Raw genomic sequence first — 15585 nt, 5'->3', positions numbered from 1 at the left:
GTAACATCCTAATGAAAAAGGCAAAAGTCACTGCTAATAATCTGGGTATTATTTTTCGCCTCCTTTCCTTCAAACCTGAGTGAGGTGGATTTCAGCAAGGATGAATTTATAGTTCAGAGCTCTCCTGCACTCATGTTATTTAAGGCTGCTGGCTAAATCATGTCTTCATTGGCATCTTCTAACCTTAAGGTCCTCCTAGTTCCCAACTCCAGCAAGGTTCTGCCTACCTCCCAGCTTCTCACCTCCTCCCACAGAGGCTGGTAATAATAATAATAATAAAATCAGTGGATTTGTATCTTTTCTACCAAGAAGTTCCACTTGCTCAAAATGGGAGGATTTTATGGGAATAACCCAGTTTGGTTACTGTTTACAAGGTTTCTAAGAGCTAGGAAAGCACTGACTTCTAAAGTCTCCAGTTTGCAGTGCTCACCTAGGATACAGGACACACTGGCTACCCCTTTCCCATCCTGGCAGAGCAAGATTTGAATATCAGTCTTTTATGTGCCCCATGGCGCATATGCTGCAGGCCTCATGGAGGAGAATTTGTGGCTCTGAGATGAGCTGAGTACATCCACACTCTAGAAGCAAAAATGGGGTAAAATGGGGGTCGGGTTTGTCCAAAGCTGTAAACAGCCTGAAGGACTTATCTTGCTGCATGTTTTGCTGTACTTGCTCATCAAAAGCAAAGCAGAGAGTCTCAGTTTTGAAAGGGCCTGGCAGCAAGTGTGGGTAGGAAAGAAAGTGGTGGTGTCCGATCAGGTTATCAATCATCCCTTTGCCACGTGGTTGGTGGTGCTACTCCAGGCGCTTCTTGACTGAGTGCCTTGTGCTTGCCAGAACATCACGTGGCCAAGCAGTCACCGAGCAGTCGGCCAAGCTGATGGTGGGGATGGTGGCGTGGAAGGCTTTGGCTTCAGCCACCTTTCTATAGGGCACTGATTAAAGGAAGGACTGAATTTTAATTTGATGTTAGTCCCCAATTTAATTGACTAATGGGGTTCAATCTGATTGGATCCCTGTTGAGTCGTGCTTCATCCTGGGAGATGCTTACCAGGTTGCTTGTGGTCCCTGTAAGGCTGGGGCCCACACCAAATGCTGGTGCACAGCTCCGTTCCTGGGAACAAGGCTCATGGTATGCCCAGCAGGCAGCACTGCACCCCTTCGATCAGAGCACTGCTCCGTGAAGGTGAGTGTCAACTGGATTCAACCAACCTTTAAGTTCCCCCAGGAGCTCAGAGCTGAGCTGCTCTGGCAGAGAAACATCATTTCTTGAAGTGTTTCCAATGTGACTATATGTGCAAAAGCAGGCAAGGTCATGGCTTTTCAAAGGGATTAGTTGTAGCAACCAGACTGTTCCTCTAACTCAGGAGGTGAGAATTAATGGCATTAGTTAAATAATAATGCATACCAGTAAATTAAGCGCGCCTGGATGGTAAAACACTTCCTGGTTTGTCACAGCTCCCCTCTCTGCACTCATCTAGGGGAAGAAATACTTCCCAGAAATTCATGTGCAGCAGCTTCTTTGTACCACAAAACTCTCCTATTTCCCCAATAATAAATGCTACCCCAATAACATTTTCCAATGATTATTTTGGAATATTTTGCAGGATCAAAGCCTCCATAAGATTGCATGGTCTATTTGCTAGGTGCAGTCCTACCAGTGCTGCTTTCAGCTCTGCTTCAGCAGGAAACCTTCCCTGTGGTTAATGCTAATGACCTCTGAAAAGCTTTGGGGTCCAGTGATGGCAAACAGTGTGGAAAAGCAAGATATTATTGGGATTAGCCAGACTTGTCAGGCGTATTCTGGCAGGTAGCAAGCACAAAACAACACCTGTCCGTAAAATAATGCAACAGCTTAAGAGCATTGGAAAAGAGTTTCCATTTTCTAATGGCTTTAGTTTTAAGAAGTGAGTGAAGCACAGATGCCTTTTTGCTAAGGATCCATGTGAGAAGGAGGTGGAGAGATGCAAAAGCTGCAGGACTAGGCAGATCTGTTAGCCTAGCATCCTTGTTCATCTGAAGTCATTTAATACCCTTTACATAAAAAGCATCGAATCAAAGACAAGACGGTGAAGACCAAGTGAAAGACCCAGCTTTTGCCCCGCAGCTGACTTTTAGGCAGCGAAATCAGCTGCCCTGGGGCAGTTAGGCCATTGAAGGCTTATCCCAAGCACGACTAGGTGACGGCGCCCAACCACCGTGATGGAGAGGGGCTGGACTTGGGTTTCGGAAAGCCCCAGGGCCGATGCATGACCTGAAGTGCCCTCAGTTCTGCAGCCACAGAGAACCTCCCTGCTGGCTGCTCCTGAGCGGCATAAGCGCTCCCCGTGCAACGGCTGGAAACCCTCCTCTCTTGAGCTTTTCTGTCCGGGTTGATCCGAACAGTAAACCTATAGCTTGAGTGTGAATCAACATCATGATTCATCTTTTCTGAAATGTATCCTTTTGCTGTGATTAAACAGCTATTCTGTAAGACATGAACTTCACTTAAGACTACATGGTTTATTTGGATTTGGGAATACAGATGCAGTCCTGTTCAAACTGTCATGCCCGGGAGCCAATGACAGAATATAAAAATAGCTTATGCTGTCAGCATGGCTTTTTCTTATTTGTATTCTGAGTATCATCACTTTGGCAGGCACAGGAAGCTCTTCTTGTTTGCATTTTATTTTGCCTGCAGAAAATTTACAGTTCAAATGACTTCTCCATGCTTCATCAGACTAATCGGATGACAAATTGCTTGAGCTACAGAGAAGAGACCTCAGACAACAGAAAATTGTAATGGAAGGAAAAATTAAATACATGGTTTTGGTAGGAGCAAAGATTTTGTTTTGTAGCAATCTCTATTTTCATTTTTTCCCTCTATGTTAGTGCAAAGATTTGTGAAAAGTAAATCAGATTATTTAAGCTGATTACAAGAATCTACAGGCACAACACTGTTGTTTTCTTCAGTGACACAAAACCTCGAAAATGCCTTTCTCCCTTAACCAAAGGAAACAGCTATATACTCCACACTACGCTTCCTACTTCCACTGCAGCCTTGCAAAGCATTGAGAGAGAGGTTTATTTTGTGCTCATCTTGCTTATTGGTTTTGATGGCGTTCTGCTACCCGGAAAGGGTAGTATAACAAATACCCAGAGATTTGTCTGTTTTTCAGAAGGGAATGGAGAGATGGGATGGGATTTTTTTTCCTCCTTGTCATGCTGGCTGACCTTGCCTGGAGTGACACAGAGCAAAAGCAATAAAGATACATTGCCCTAGTTTTCAGTAAGAGCCTTAACACAGACTAAACATCAGTTTTCTGAGCTCTGAACTGCCCTTGAATATAAGTTTACTCTTAAATTTCTATTAAGTATTATTTTCTGTGCAAGTACTCTCCTATGGTCCGTTATTCATTTTACAGGCAGAACTGTGGCACCATCTTCTGGATGACTCTTTAGACAATAACAAATAACCCACCTAAAGAGAAGATGTTTCTTTATCACCCCTAACAATGTGAACAGCTTGAATATTCATCGACTGTGCGCTCCTGATTAGAGTGGGCTTTAAATCATTTAATTATATACCATCCATTTTGGAAACACTAAGAGCTACAGTCAAACGATTGATTGCTGAATATTGTTGCAAGGGAATACAAATTTTGCTTCTGAAACGATACTTCCACGTACAGAGTTGTCCCATGTATTAAATGCCAGGTTACAGCTCTCCCTGATACGAAGTTACAAGCACAGATGATGATGCAATGAAACAGTTGTGAATTATAGTGCCTCAGACTGTTAACTCGTGAAAAGTTTGTATTTTGCGGGTGAAAATTTGAAGTAAAAGGTAAAAAAGCAGTCTTGAAAAGCAGCCTGTGAATGCAATATGCCTCCCAAGCTACTTGTTACAGCCTAAAGCAGGGCTAAGGAGTTAGGAAAGTTTATAGACTTGCTATACTTGCAGCTTTACCGAGCACAGCTTTTAGATCAGTCATCACAATTAAACCCCTAAAAGCATTTAACTACGTAAGGCAATGGGTCACCAAGAAGCTAAGCAAGTAGTTTTACATTCACTAAAGAGTTTTGTCAAGAAGATGCTGGGCAGTTCTGCTGTCCTTGTCTGTGGGACAACCCCCACTGGGCTCCCCCTCAGCTCAAGCGGCTTCTAAACAGTAGTTATTGCTCAGGTACTTGTGATATCTGCAGGTTTTATTTGATGCTGATAGTTGAAAACTCTGTAACAGCTGGGATTTTCTGCTGGATTCCAGATATTGGTTGTGGTTCACCTGTCAAGTTAATATTCTTTATTATTATTATTATTATTATTATTTCCTATGGTATTTTGACTTCTTTTTGATCCTTTCTGACTAAAATAAAAAAGCTCTTTGGGTTGTGTTTTGGCTGGAGACAGAGAACTGTGGGTTACAGAGGCTTCCCACCTCTGCTGGTTTAACCTCTGCCATTTGGACACTTGGAAACATGAAGTAGAGGTGGGTTGCAGCTTCCCTTCTCTCCCTCCCTCAGGTACCCCATGTTGGACTCCCTTGTGAACCCACTGTGCCAGGTGTCATATACGTTCTGCATTAAAGACATACTCAAATATTCATGGTCTACAAGTTGGCACAAGAAGCTGTCCTTGGGTTTGAGATGTGGTAAATCATCCACAGCCTCAAAGATCATCAGGTGACTGGTGGAGATCTCCACCATGGAGGTGGCTGGTAGCAATCTCACCTTCCCTTATGCCTCAAGCGAGTGTTGACAAGCTGTTTCTCCTTGGGACAGAAATGTTTCAGGGGCATATTCACTTGCACTATCAATTCCCTTTCTTAAATCCAGTGTACGATGGTATGAGCCCACCTAAAAGTTCTTTTTTCAGTGCACTTGAAACCATGCTCCATACATGGTTACATGTAGACAACTCCCTGCTCTAGTGAGAACCCGAGTCATGAAGCTGGAGAGCCCAACCTGTGTTTGCCATGTTATGCGCAGCCCTTTGATAGCTCCTGTACATTACCCGTGATCGCTGCAATCATGCCATTTATTTTGGCTGACTGATAATTGGGTTGTTTTTTGTATATCCATACCATGGAATAAAAAATGACTCTTCAGGAAAGCCATGACAGTCACCACCTGAAATTTATGCTCCGTGACAGAGCTGCTTACTTATGTATGGAGACGTGCTGTGGTTCCCAGAACTAGCACTTGCTTTTCCAATGTGGCTGTAGGATTCATCGAGGGAAACTGCCTCGTTTGTTTTGGTGTGACTGGCAGGACCATCAGCACCGATTGCACAGCGCTGCCTCCTGTGTCAGGAATTAGCTCCTGGGGTTGCTCCGGGGTCCTTCATGGGCTGCTGCAGGCTGCTTACCCTGCACCATGGTTAATCCTATCAGCAGCATTTTCTTCGCTCAGGTGTCCATTAGTTGGACACTGAGAATTTAGACTCACATGCTGGGTTATAGAAAAAAATTATGGCTAGGCATTAAACTCATGCTGTGAAATATGATATGTGCCCTAAAAGTATATCAGATACTTCTACTTCTTCTACTTCTTTCCCCTTGAGGTTATACATGGCCAAGATGCAGCACTGCAGATTGAAGGAAAATGGGTAAAGGTTGCCTGCCTCTCAGCTGGCACCACTGGGTATGAACTTTTAGGGAAAATCCATTGCTTAGACCTCTGTTCTCTCTCCCCAAGTTAAACTCTAGCTATGTAACGGAGAACAGACCTCTACTCCATTTCTCTCCTCTCAAAATCAAACTCTAGCTACATAAAACAGCTCTGAAGAGAGGTTTTCAGGTCATAGCTATAAAATACATCAGGGAAAGCATATACATAGTAGCATTAGAGGGTCTATACAATGAAAAAATAATATATACTTTAGCGGTGTATTCCATGGTGGTTTTTTCTGTCTTTCTATATCTGAAACTGAAGCAAAAGGGGAAATTCATTTGACATACAAGTGCTTTGCTCTTCAGAGCCTCCAAAGAATACAGGTCCAGATGTTACATTGTTGATTAGAGAGGGATCAGGAGTATGGAAATGACATGCAAATACATCTGCAATCTCTAAATCTTGATGATATCTAGTCATGTTTGGATCACCTCTCTTTTGCTTTTTTCACAAAAGTACGTGTGACAGGGTTTGACTGCACAGATGTTTAGCAAGAAGCTTTTATCTGTGCACATTCAAGGACGCGTTCACAAATGAGTGTATGCTGATTTGTGCCAGAAGTTCCTGCAGAACCATCTTTTCGGTCTCAGCAACTACACAATTACATATGGCAAACACAACTGAAGAAAATCAAATACCAAATCTGCTAAATGTCCAGTACCTACTTGATTTTCTTGGCAAAGGCTTTAAAGCATTTCTACAGCTCTTAGCCCATGATCAGAGCTGCAAATTACTGCTCCAACACAAGTAATAAATCCCACTGTTGTTTCACTCGGAGTTAAACAGAACCAGCTTTGAAACTCATATGCCCATGTAGAACCAGGCAAGATTTTGCTTTATTCAAGACAGAAAGCTGAATCATTCGGGTATTACCTCCACTGCTATTTCTTGCTATCATTTCCTGGGTTGAAAAGAGTAAGAGTTAGAGAAGAGAGGAAGAGGAAGGGCTGCACAGTGCTGAAGGGCTGAACCCCTGACCTTGGCCTCTTCTCCCTCCCTGGGAGCAGAGCTTGGGGAGGGATCCCCAACCTCACAGGAGGTTGCTGCAGCTGCAGGGGCTGTTCAACAGGAGAAAAACTCTTGTGCTGCTGGGGCTAGATGGTGGCCACTACTAGCGCTAGCTATGCTAGCTGAATTATTTTTGACTGCAACACTCGTGTTTGTCTCAAAGATTGGAAGGTGAGCTTTGTATGCTGCAGTGCTGACAGATGTCATGATTTTATCACAAATCTTGCAATATTTGGGGATTTTCCTAGAGCTGAGGTGGCTGGAGAAACAATTTCAGGCTTTTGTTGGATGAAACAGGTTTCCAGCTCTCTAGACTGTCAAAAACATCGATCTCTGTGTATCTGTAAAGAATACCAACTTCATTTTATCAAATCGTGTCTTAAGGTACCTGACCTAAGGGTTTTAATGTGATGAAATGGAGATTCTGGAAAATAAGACAGAAGAACAAGAAAAGACAGCAAACTATCCCACATCCTCACTCCGAAGCTAAGTGCAAGAGCCTAGTAAAACGCTGAGCTAAGGTGCAGGGCTATCCGTGCTGCAGGGAGCCATCAGCAGCTACGCAAAACGACATCTGGCCTGCAATAATCCACCTTCGCGTACAAGGGTTTCACCATGGATCTCCAGGGACTTGCTCCAGATTTATCGCTGTGTGGGATCAGAGCAAGACTGCATCTTTAGAGGCACCAAACCGAAACCAGGCGGCTTCATGGTTGGCGTGGCAGGAAGGGTCATATTTAGCAAATATGCAACTAATCAGACTGGTCTGAAGTTCCTCTGAGGCACCATGGGAACGTGATGGAGTTGGCTGCCTTCAACACATTACACTGCATTTAAATGGATGCAGCCAGGAAAGGACTTCCTGTCAGTTAAATAAGCCATCCCTGTCCTGGGACGGAAATTTGGCTGACTCCAACTTCTTGACATGTGACTCAGCCCTCTGGCAGTGAAGAGCCCTGGAAACAGCCTGCAGGAAAGGTGATGAATTAATTGCTTGATCCCAGAGCTCAATTTAAAAGCAGCTTTTTGAAAATCATTTTTTCTGGAGCTCCTGTTGCTGCTGCAAAGTGTCTTCCTTGCCCAGATCCCTTCATCAGCATTTGGATGCTGGTCTTTTTATTAGCTTTTATTTGCATGCATCGCCATCCCAAATGCACTAAGAATCTTGAAGCTACAGGTGAAAAATCCACCCCTTCTGCCCTGCTGCGGAGAACTGGAGATGATAATTATTCCATGTTACCAGGCACATCAAGGCAGTATGATGTCAATGTAGAGGAAGTCTGACTAAAAATACCCACCATGACAAATTGTAGAGTTTCAAAAAAAAAAAAAAAAAAAAAAAACCCTAAAAAATTAATATTTATAAAATATTTAGGCTTCTCTGATTTTCACTTTGAACATCAGAATTTTTTTTTGCAAGCTCAGATTAAAATGTAAATATGCATATAATCAGGCAATTATTTGCAAAAATTATTCTTGTCATCATGGAAAACAAGCAGTTTTTTTCTGCCAGGTTTTAGGAAAGGGGTTTGATTCTTATTCAAGCTGAAGTCTCTATGCTGTGCAGGCAAATTACTTCTGTTTTTAGGCCTTTCTTGTGTTAGCAGAGAGGTGCAAAAGACTTTTTGTACAAATGAGGGTTGGGAACAAACTGTCGATTGGTGAAGTGGGATTGTACTTCACCTAGATTATGAAGAATAGAAAAAATAACTCAGGTACTGTAGAAGCGACACGTGAAAATACAAATCCTATGATCTGTAATATTAAACTTTATTACTAAAATGTTTATAGCTTATCAGTATTCCTCAATTCACGCCATTTTCCATGATTCATATGCTATCCTTTTAAAAATAAATAAAATCATGGATTTCTTCATAATTAACTTAGTTGCTCTGAGGAAATAGTGGAAACACAGTTAAACAAGCCTAAATCCTGCTGCATTCATATTTGCACTAAATAGCACAGAGTAGGATTTGCGCTAGATGTCCTGCCTGAGAATTGTGAAAATTCTCCTAAGAATTTACTTCTTGTTATAAGCACATAATTTTCGTTATTGGTAAGAGTTGTATCAAAGAAATAATGTCTCCTTTAACAACACAAAGAACATTGTTCTATTTTTTGTTCGCTCAGTGGCTCAGTTGCTTTCTTCTTTTAGTCGCATGGTTGTCTGTAGCAATAGAGATTTTGTTTTAAAACAAAACAAGCTGTCCTTGTTTTTCACATCAAAGGAAATGAATATGTTTTGAAATCGTTTTTCAAAAGCATTTTAATTGCCTGAACTGTATCTTTCTAAATGAATCCAATTATTTACATCGATAGAACGTTTAATACAGATACTGTAAAGGCTCTGTTCTGCTCTTGGATATCGCCTTGCTTTTAAATCAATAAATCCCTATAAGAGGGCATTTAATATCAACTGTTTCACATCATTTGCCATGATTTTTCATTCTCCTGAGGTGAAGCAGCCCCTGTGGGTCTAGGCCTGCTGGCTCGGGTGGTGAATAGCGAATGCATGGGAGATCAGGACCTCACCTGGATGAGTCCTTCCCTTGCTCCCAGGATCCGCTGCCTGCCCTGGATGGATTTCTCTTTTAAATCTTTTCCCTGCACCAGGTCAGGTACTTAAACATACGCATCTGCTTCTTTGCCTAAGACCCCTGTAATATGTTAGGATTAAAAATGCATTGATTCAGCAAAACATTGTTCGGGTTTTAGGCCGATTTCCATTTTCCCCTCATTTCGCTCCCATGATGATTACAGAGTAAGCCTGGCCACATCGGTCCGTGCCGTCCCTGGTCTGGCCCTGGCTTTCCCGCAGGGCAGCGATGGGGTGATGAGCACAGCGCTCTGGGTGCAACGCTCATGTCTTCTCACGCACGTTAGGAGTTCAGGTTTTCAGGTAACCTATGTCAAATTTGGGAGGAGAGGTGGGAGACTTTGCCTAATGGAGCCTTTTGCTTTATTTATGTAGCATCAAAATCTAGATTATTAAGTACCGCTGAGACATCAGCCTGGACAAACCAGATTTTGGGACGTGCTCCTCTCTATCATGCGTGGAAGAGAGGCTGTCAAAACACAATTGAGCTTTCAGTCTAAACACTAACAGCACTGCGTGCTGCTGTCAGATCTGTCCACAGAGAGAAACCATGCAACAGTCTAAGCTTCAACTGAGAATTTTAACAAAAGCCCCCAAATTGCCCCCAAGGCACCCGTCTGACAGAAACTGGTTACGGCCAGACGGAGTTTTGAGTTTGAAAAACTCAGTGCTGAAATCCCAGTGGCAAATTCTCATGGTACGTCTGGTGTTTTGCAAGGCTTGCTCCTGCATTTGCAATGATCTGCCTGGGAGAAAGCTGGTGGAGAAGTGAAATGAAGCATGGTGAATTCCCAGGCTGGGAAGCACCAAGATTTGCCTGCAGAAACCCCATTTCTCCCTGGAGTGATAGTTCCCACGCAATAGTACCTAGGCTATCATTCCCGATACTTTTCTACACGGCCAAGGACTGCTTTTGAGCCTCTCACCCCAGGAGCCAATAACAGGCACTTGGAAACAGCTTTTCCTTGCAAGAGAAAGCAAGTTTGAGACTTGAGCCTTCTGTTTGCTCCCATGACACATTTAAAGAGAAATGTTGTTTCCTTTCTGCTATCATTTTGCTAGAATAAGAAGCTAAGCTCTTTCACTCTCTTTGCACCTTTCCCTGTGATTTCACTTTTGTTCTTCTCAAAATGCCACGTGATATCCCAATTTGCACAATGATACACACTCCTCCATCTCCCCTGGAAATGCCTCCCCCAAGAGGGTCTACAGCTGTGTTTGCTTTATCCATGGCTGTATTACATCAACATCTCATACGCACTCCAGACCCCTGAATACCAACCCCATCCTTCCCCTTTATACTCACTGAGTATAAAAATAAATACAAATGTATATTTACATATCTAAAGAGTATAAAGAGGACTTTTAAGGCTGAAACAGCTGGATTTGGCCCTTTGGTTGGTGTGTGTCCTTACAGCTTGTGTTTGCACAGGAACACAGTACCAGTGAAGTTACTCCTCCCTTAGAAATGCTTGGAGGGTCAGCCAATAGGGTATGAATATATACATTGGGTTTCTTTATAGATCACCATGCTCACAGAGAAGCTTTGACGTATACTTGTAACTGGAATAAAGCATATGGATGTTATAAAGTCAGACTAGTCTAGAAGTTGCTTCTGCCATGGCAGATTTGAGCAAAGCAGTACAACGTCACTCTGTTGCCTTCCGCTGACAGCAGCCTGGGGAAAGGAGTCCTCTATTTTCTTCTCATCCTCCCATCCTTCCTCAGGTCTATCAAATGCTCTCAGACAGACCGCTCTTATCATTTCTCTCCAGTAAGTTATTTCAGAGACTCAAACCTCTGTTTTCTGTCTCCTAGCCTGATTCTGTGAGAGCTGCCATAGCCCCCAGCTCCTCCTGCACCTGAAGAGGTGCCCTTACAGGATTTCAAGAGTTTGAGTGCTAGGACAGGAAGCAGAGCCAAGAACCAAAGTCAGAGAAAGGGAGGTAATAAAATTCAAGGAGGAAGAAAGAAAGAGGTTACCAAATTGCCTTCCGGTTGTGTTATTATCTTCTTTTAAGGCATAAAAACTCAAGGTCCTCCTCATTTCTAAGAAAGTGATCTTCACTAAGAAAAAGAAAATGCTAAGGAAAAATATAGCTAAAAAAATAAAACAAAAAATACTTAGCAGATCTATCCCAGTGCAAAGCTTTTCTTTCCCACCTTCTTCTCCCCAAAACTCTCAAGAGGACAAACCAGAGCCCCTCCCAAGGGCTATACATACCCTTCCCAGCCTTTGCTAATTGACTTAATGATGCCTCTGGGAGGGGCTAATTCAATATAATCCCACCCTCCAGCCAAGCCCTTGGTGTCTCCTAATTGTGACTATTGGGAAGTGTTGCTTTTTCTGAGCCCTGTCTTTCTCCCATCTCTTTCTAGTTGCTCTTTCAGATCTATGTTTTTCTTTCTGTTTTAGCTTTTCCTTTGCCTTTTTTCTTTCAACTTTCACACTCTTTTTTGGTGTACTTGTCTGTGTCTTCTTTGTACCTTTGGTCTCTGTGCTGCTGTGTCTCCTGGAACTTCTTCCGGGCTGGGATGTGGGGGTGTTCATGGGTCTTCAGAAAGAAAGGTAGCTCTTTCCTGAAACTTCACAGACTGGGAGTGCTCAGATAACTCTAAGAGAATTCTCTTAACCAGTTCAGAAGACTAACTGTTCCTGACAAATTATTTCAGTGGCAAATAGCATTTCGGAGGCTAACTTGGGCTGCATGGGTGAATGGCTCAATCTAGTGAGTGTCTAGCAAAACTTTGTGTGACAGCTCTGTGAACTGATGTTAACTACCTAATAACTGCCTAGCTAATCTGCGAAACGAAAACTGGATGTTACTTGGTAACTAGGAATAACATGCTGGTTGATGCTCCCTTGTTTATAGTGGCTAAGTAATTGTTTTGTAAGCATTAATTATATTGCTTGAGCTTTGGGCTCCAGAAGCAAATTCAGAAGAAGGATTTTTCTCCTTTTACACTTCCCCTGCTGCAAAGAGAAACCTCAGAGTCAGAGCAGTGTCTAGGTGTGGGGATCCAGGTTTGGTTCCGCCTTTGGGTCCATCCTTGAGGCTCAGAAGCTGCCTTTGCCTCATCTCGCTATGTGCATTATTTCTTTCCTTTCCCAAAAGCAAGAAACAAATCTCCATGATGCAAACAGGAAAGCATGCATGGCTTTGAGTGATACCAGCTGGGCTGCAGCCCAAATGCAATGAACTCTGCTGAAGCTGGGCTGGATTCAGGTAGGTGCTGGTAAATGCTCCTGGGAGAATGTGAGAAGCGCTGTGCCTAGGTTACTGAAAAAGCTCAACTTAAAATGTTCATGATTGTATTAAGATAAAAAAGTTAAGCTAAGCAAATCATCCTTTCTAGTGCTTTCCAGTCATACCCTTTAGGTGTAGGTTACCTTCTTCAAAAAAAAAAAACGAAAACAGGCAAATATAGGCTGGTACCTGGGTAAGGGTTTTGTTTTGTAAAGATTTCCAGTAGGAATGTCCCTTTGGCAAAAGTCTGCTTTTAAGTTTTTTAATTGCTAAAGCATATGTGATGCTCCCATGGCAGCTCATCTTCCCTGTCTTACTCTGCAGTCAGGACATAGCTGGGCCTGGAAGTTCTCAGTCTGCAGCTGCAGCGACAGGACAGACAAGGCAGCTGGGGGGAGCAGGGGTGCACATCTGTCCCTGGGAGGCTCTTGCAAGAGAAAATGAACATGAGAAATGGATGTTAATTGCTAGGAAAAGGACTGCGTCTTGGGTTTTTAATGGTTATCTATTGTTTTAAGTAATTCTTATGGCAGTTAATAAATCTTAAGTTCTGAGGTACTACTGACAGTCTGCCCCCTCAGGATGTGCTAACAAATTATTGATATTGTTAACAACATTTCAGATTTAATCCAGCAAAGCTGCTTACTAAAACCCAAAGGTTTACAGCACTGTGCTGCTTGCTGAACACCGAAGCTTGAGAAGGCTGCTGGAAAACGTAAGTCAGTATGAGAAAGGCAACTTGTGCATAGCAAGGAGGACAAGAGGAGTGGGTGTAACACTCTTGCTGCTCCTCTTTTTTTGTGTCCTCAAAATTAATGCTCTTTCTTGGCAATCTATTTTTTCTGGGCCTGACCCCAAAGTACTGAATGTACAGAGCTCTCTTTGTAGGAACTTCTTGATATCCTACTATCCTATTATGGGAAACAGCATCATGTTAAGCTCTTCTAGCTACCCATCAAGTACTAATGACTCCTTTTACTGGAAAATCCAAGTCGGTCAGTCCCCAGTGAAACCCTCCAGGTATCTCAAGCTCATTTGGGGTGTCCCCCTTGCTGCCACAGTCTTGCTGGGGGGTGTGTAGCTTGGACCAGCTGGCCCTGCTGCAGTCCATGCTTTAATCCTCCTTCTGGCCTTGATGTTTTGTCCTTTGCATTTTGGATTAGCTGTTTTAGCTGACTGTGAAAAGTCCTCTTTGACCATGCCCTTCCTCCTGGGCACTGCTAGGAGAGAAGAGGTGCCTTCCCAGTGCTGAGGACCCTGCTCTGGGGCCAGGCACGAGCTCAATGCTGAAAAGTCGACATCCTTTTGCAGCTCTAGGCTGGAGTGAAAATTTGCTTGGGGTGTCACATCTCCTGCCTTGCAGGGCAGCCCCTGGGCACTGAGCTGTTTGATCCCCTCTTTGCAGGTGGAGAAGCACTGAGCCAGTGGGACTGTGTTGCTGCAAATCAGCTGGCTTTGCACTGGGAAACTTGATCGGTTTCCTTTTCCTGTTTCTCTGCTTGTTTTGGGAAATTTGCACTAACTGCACTGACTAATTGCAAGGCTTTAAATCATGGACTGAGAGGCAAATAGATGCCCTCCTAGCGAGGGAAGGATGTGGGAAATGCATCTTGGGATATGGAGAGGTGCATGCTGCACGTGTACCTCATCCCCTTACTAATGCTCCAGCAGGTGCGTCCTTTACCGGTGCCTAGGGGCAAAGATTGCAATGGTATTTCTTATTTGAGTGCAATCTTGGAAATGGCAAGTTGAAATGCCCTAGCCACTGGCCAGCCCTCACCCTCAAATCCTTTACTCTGAAAAGAGTTTTTCTCATGTTAAAAAGGCTGCAAGATGGGCTTGGGGCTCCTTGGCTTCTGCTGGGACTTTGGGGTTGGATAAGGCAGGCCAGGCTGGTGCCTGGCAGGGACACATGGCCGCACATCGCAGCACTGGGCAGCCCAGAGGGTCCAGGCAGGGGGGGAAGCCTCAAGCTATCCAAAAGCAGCTCTGGTTACTGGAGTCATACCTAGAAGCCTGTGCACTGACATTTGCTTCTTCCTTTAAGGGGAAAAAAATATACACAGCATTTAAACACTTTTGTAAAGGATGAAATAGAAAAGTAGGTCGTATTTGAAGGATCTCAGCCCTGACAGCATCCCTGTTAGAGCGCCAGGTTTTTGGAGAGAGACAGGATCTGACTGCAGTGGTGGTTCTCACGTTCACCTCTACAAAGCCACCTGGAGTATACCTAGGCCAAAGTACATTCCCATGCTTTTAAGGAAAGGATTTTGTGGCTAGCAGTATATTTTATTTATGGAATTAAAGTACCCTCGTACAACTCTTCTGAAACTTTAACTGGGTTTTACTAGAAGCAGGGTTATTTTTTGCTTTTAAATAGTCTGAGCTAAATTAGCTGGAACCTAATTACAGAACGCTTCTGATTAAAGTGAGACAATACACTCTGAAAGCTAGGATCAAAAAAGATAAGACTTGATGTCAGTGAAGGATTAAGAAGGAAGAGAAAAATGATTATTTTTTTAAATCAAACCAGTATCACTCTTTGTACGCTGAACAAAGGTTTCAGTGAAGTCAGGCAAGCCTTTTGGTCTCGGAAAAACTTGACTTTCAATAATGACTTTCAATTTCATTTCACTTGCGTGTAACTGAGCTCTAAAAAGAGACCCAAAAGAGGATTTCTATAGCTATTTTTAAAGATCAAGAGAGAAATAATGGTGAAAGTCTTGTGTGAAATCTAGAAATTTCATGAAGATTGACTTGTACACATCATACCTTTTGGTCATCAACCTTACAGCCAAACCTCTGGTTGCTTGCCTTAATCACTGCGCCTTTAGAAAGTGCTCCATAATTTTCATACCGCACACAAAATGATCCTGCTACCTATTTAAAGAAATTGCATGTTACTCAAAACACAATTACTGATGCATCAAAGCTCCTTTTAAAACAAATTACTCTTATACTTTCAACTTAATAGTGAGCAGTGGCCTCTACCTAATCTTAAGCTTTGGGCTCAATATTCTGTAATATTCACATTTCTTTGAATATATATCTTGAAGCAGACTAATGACATAGCCTGATAAA

Source organism: Rhea pennata, chromosome 12 (genome assembly GCF_028389875.1).
Source record: "Rhea pennata isolate bPtePen1 chromosome 12, bPtePen1.pri, whole genome shotgun sequence".
Classification (NCBI taxonomy): Eukaryota; Metazoa; Chordata; class Aves; order Rheiformes; family Rheidae; genus Rhea; species Rhea pennata.
The sequence above is the reverse complement of the archived record's forward strand: the minus strand, read 5'-3'. Positions refer to the sequence as shown.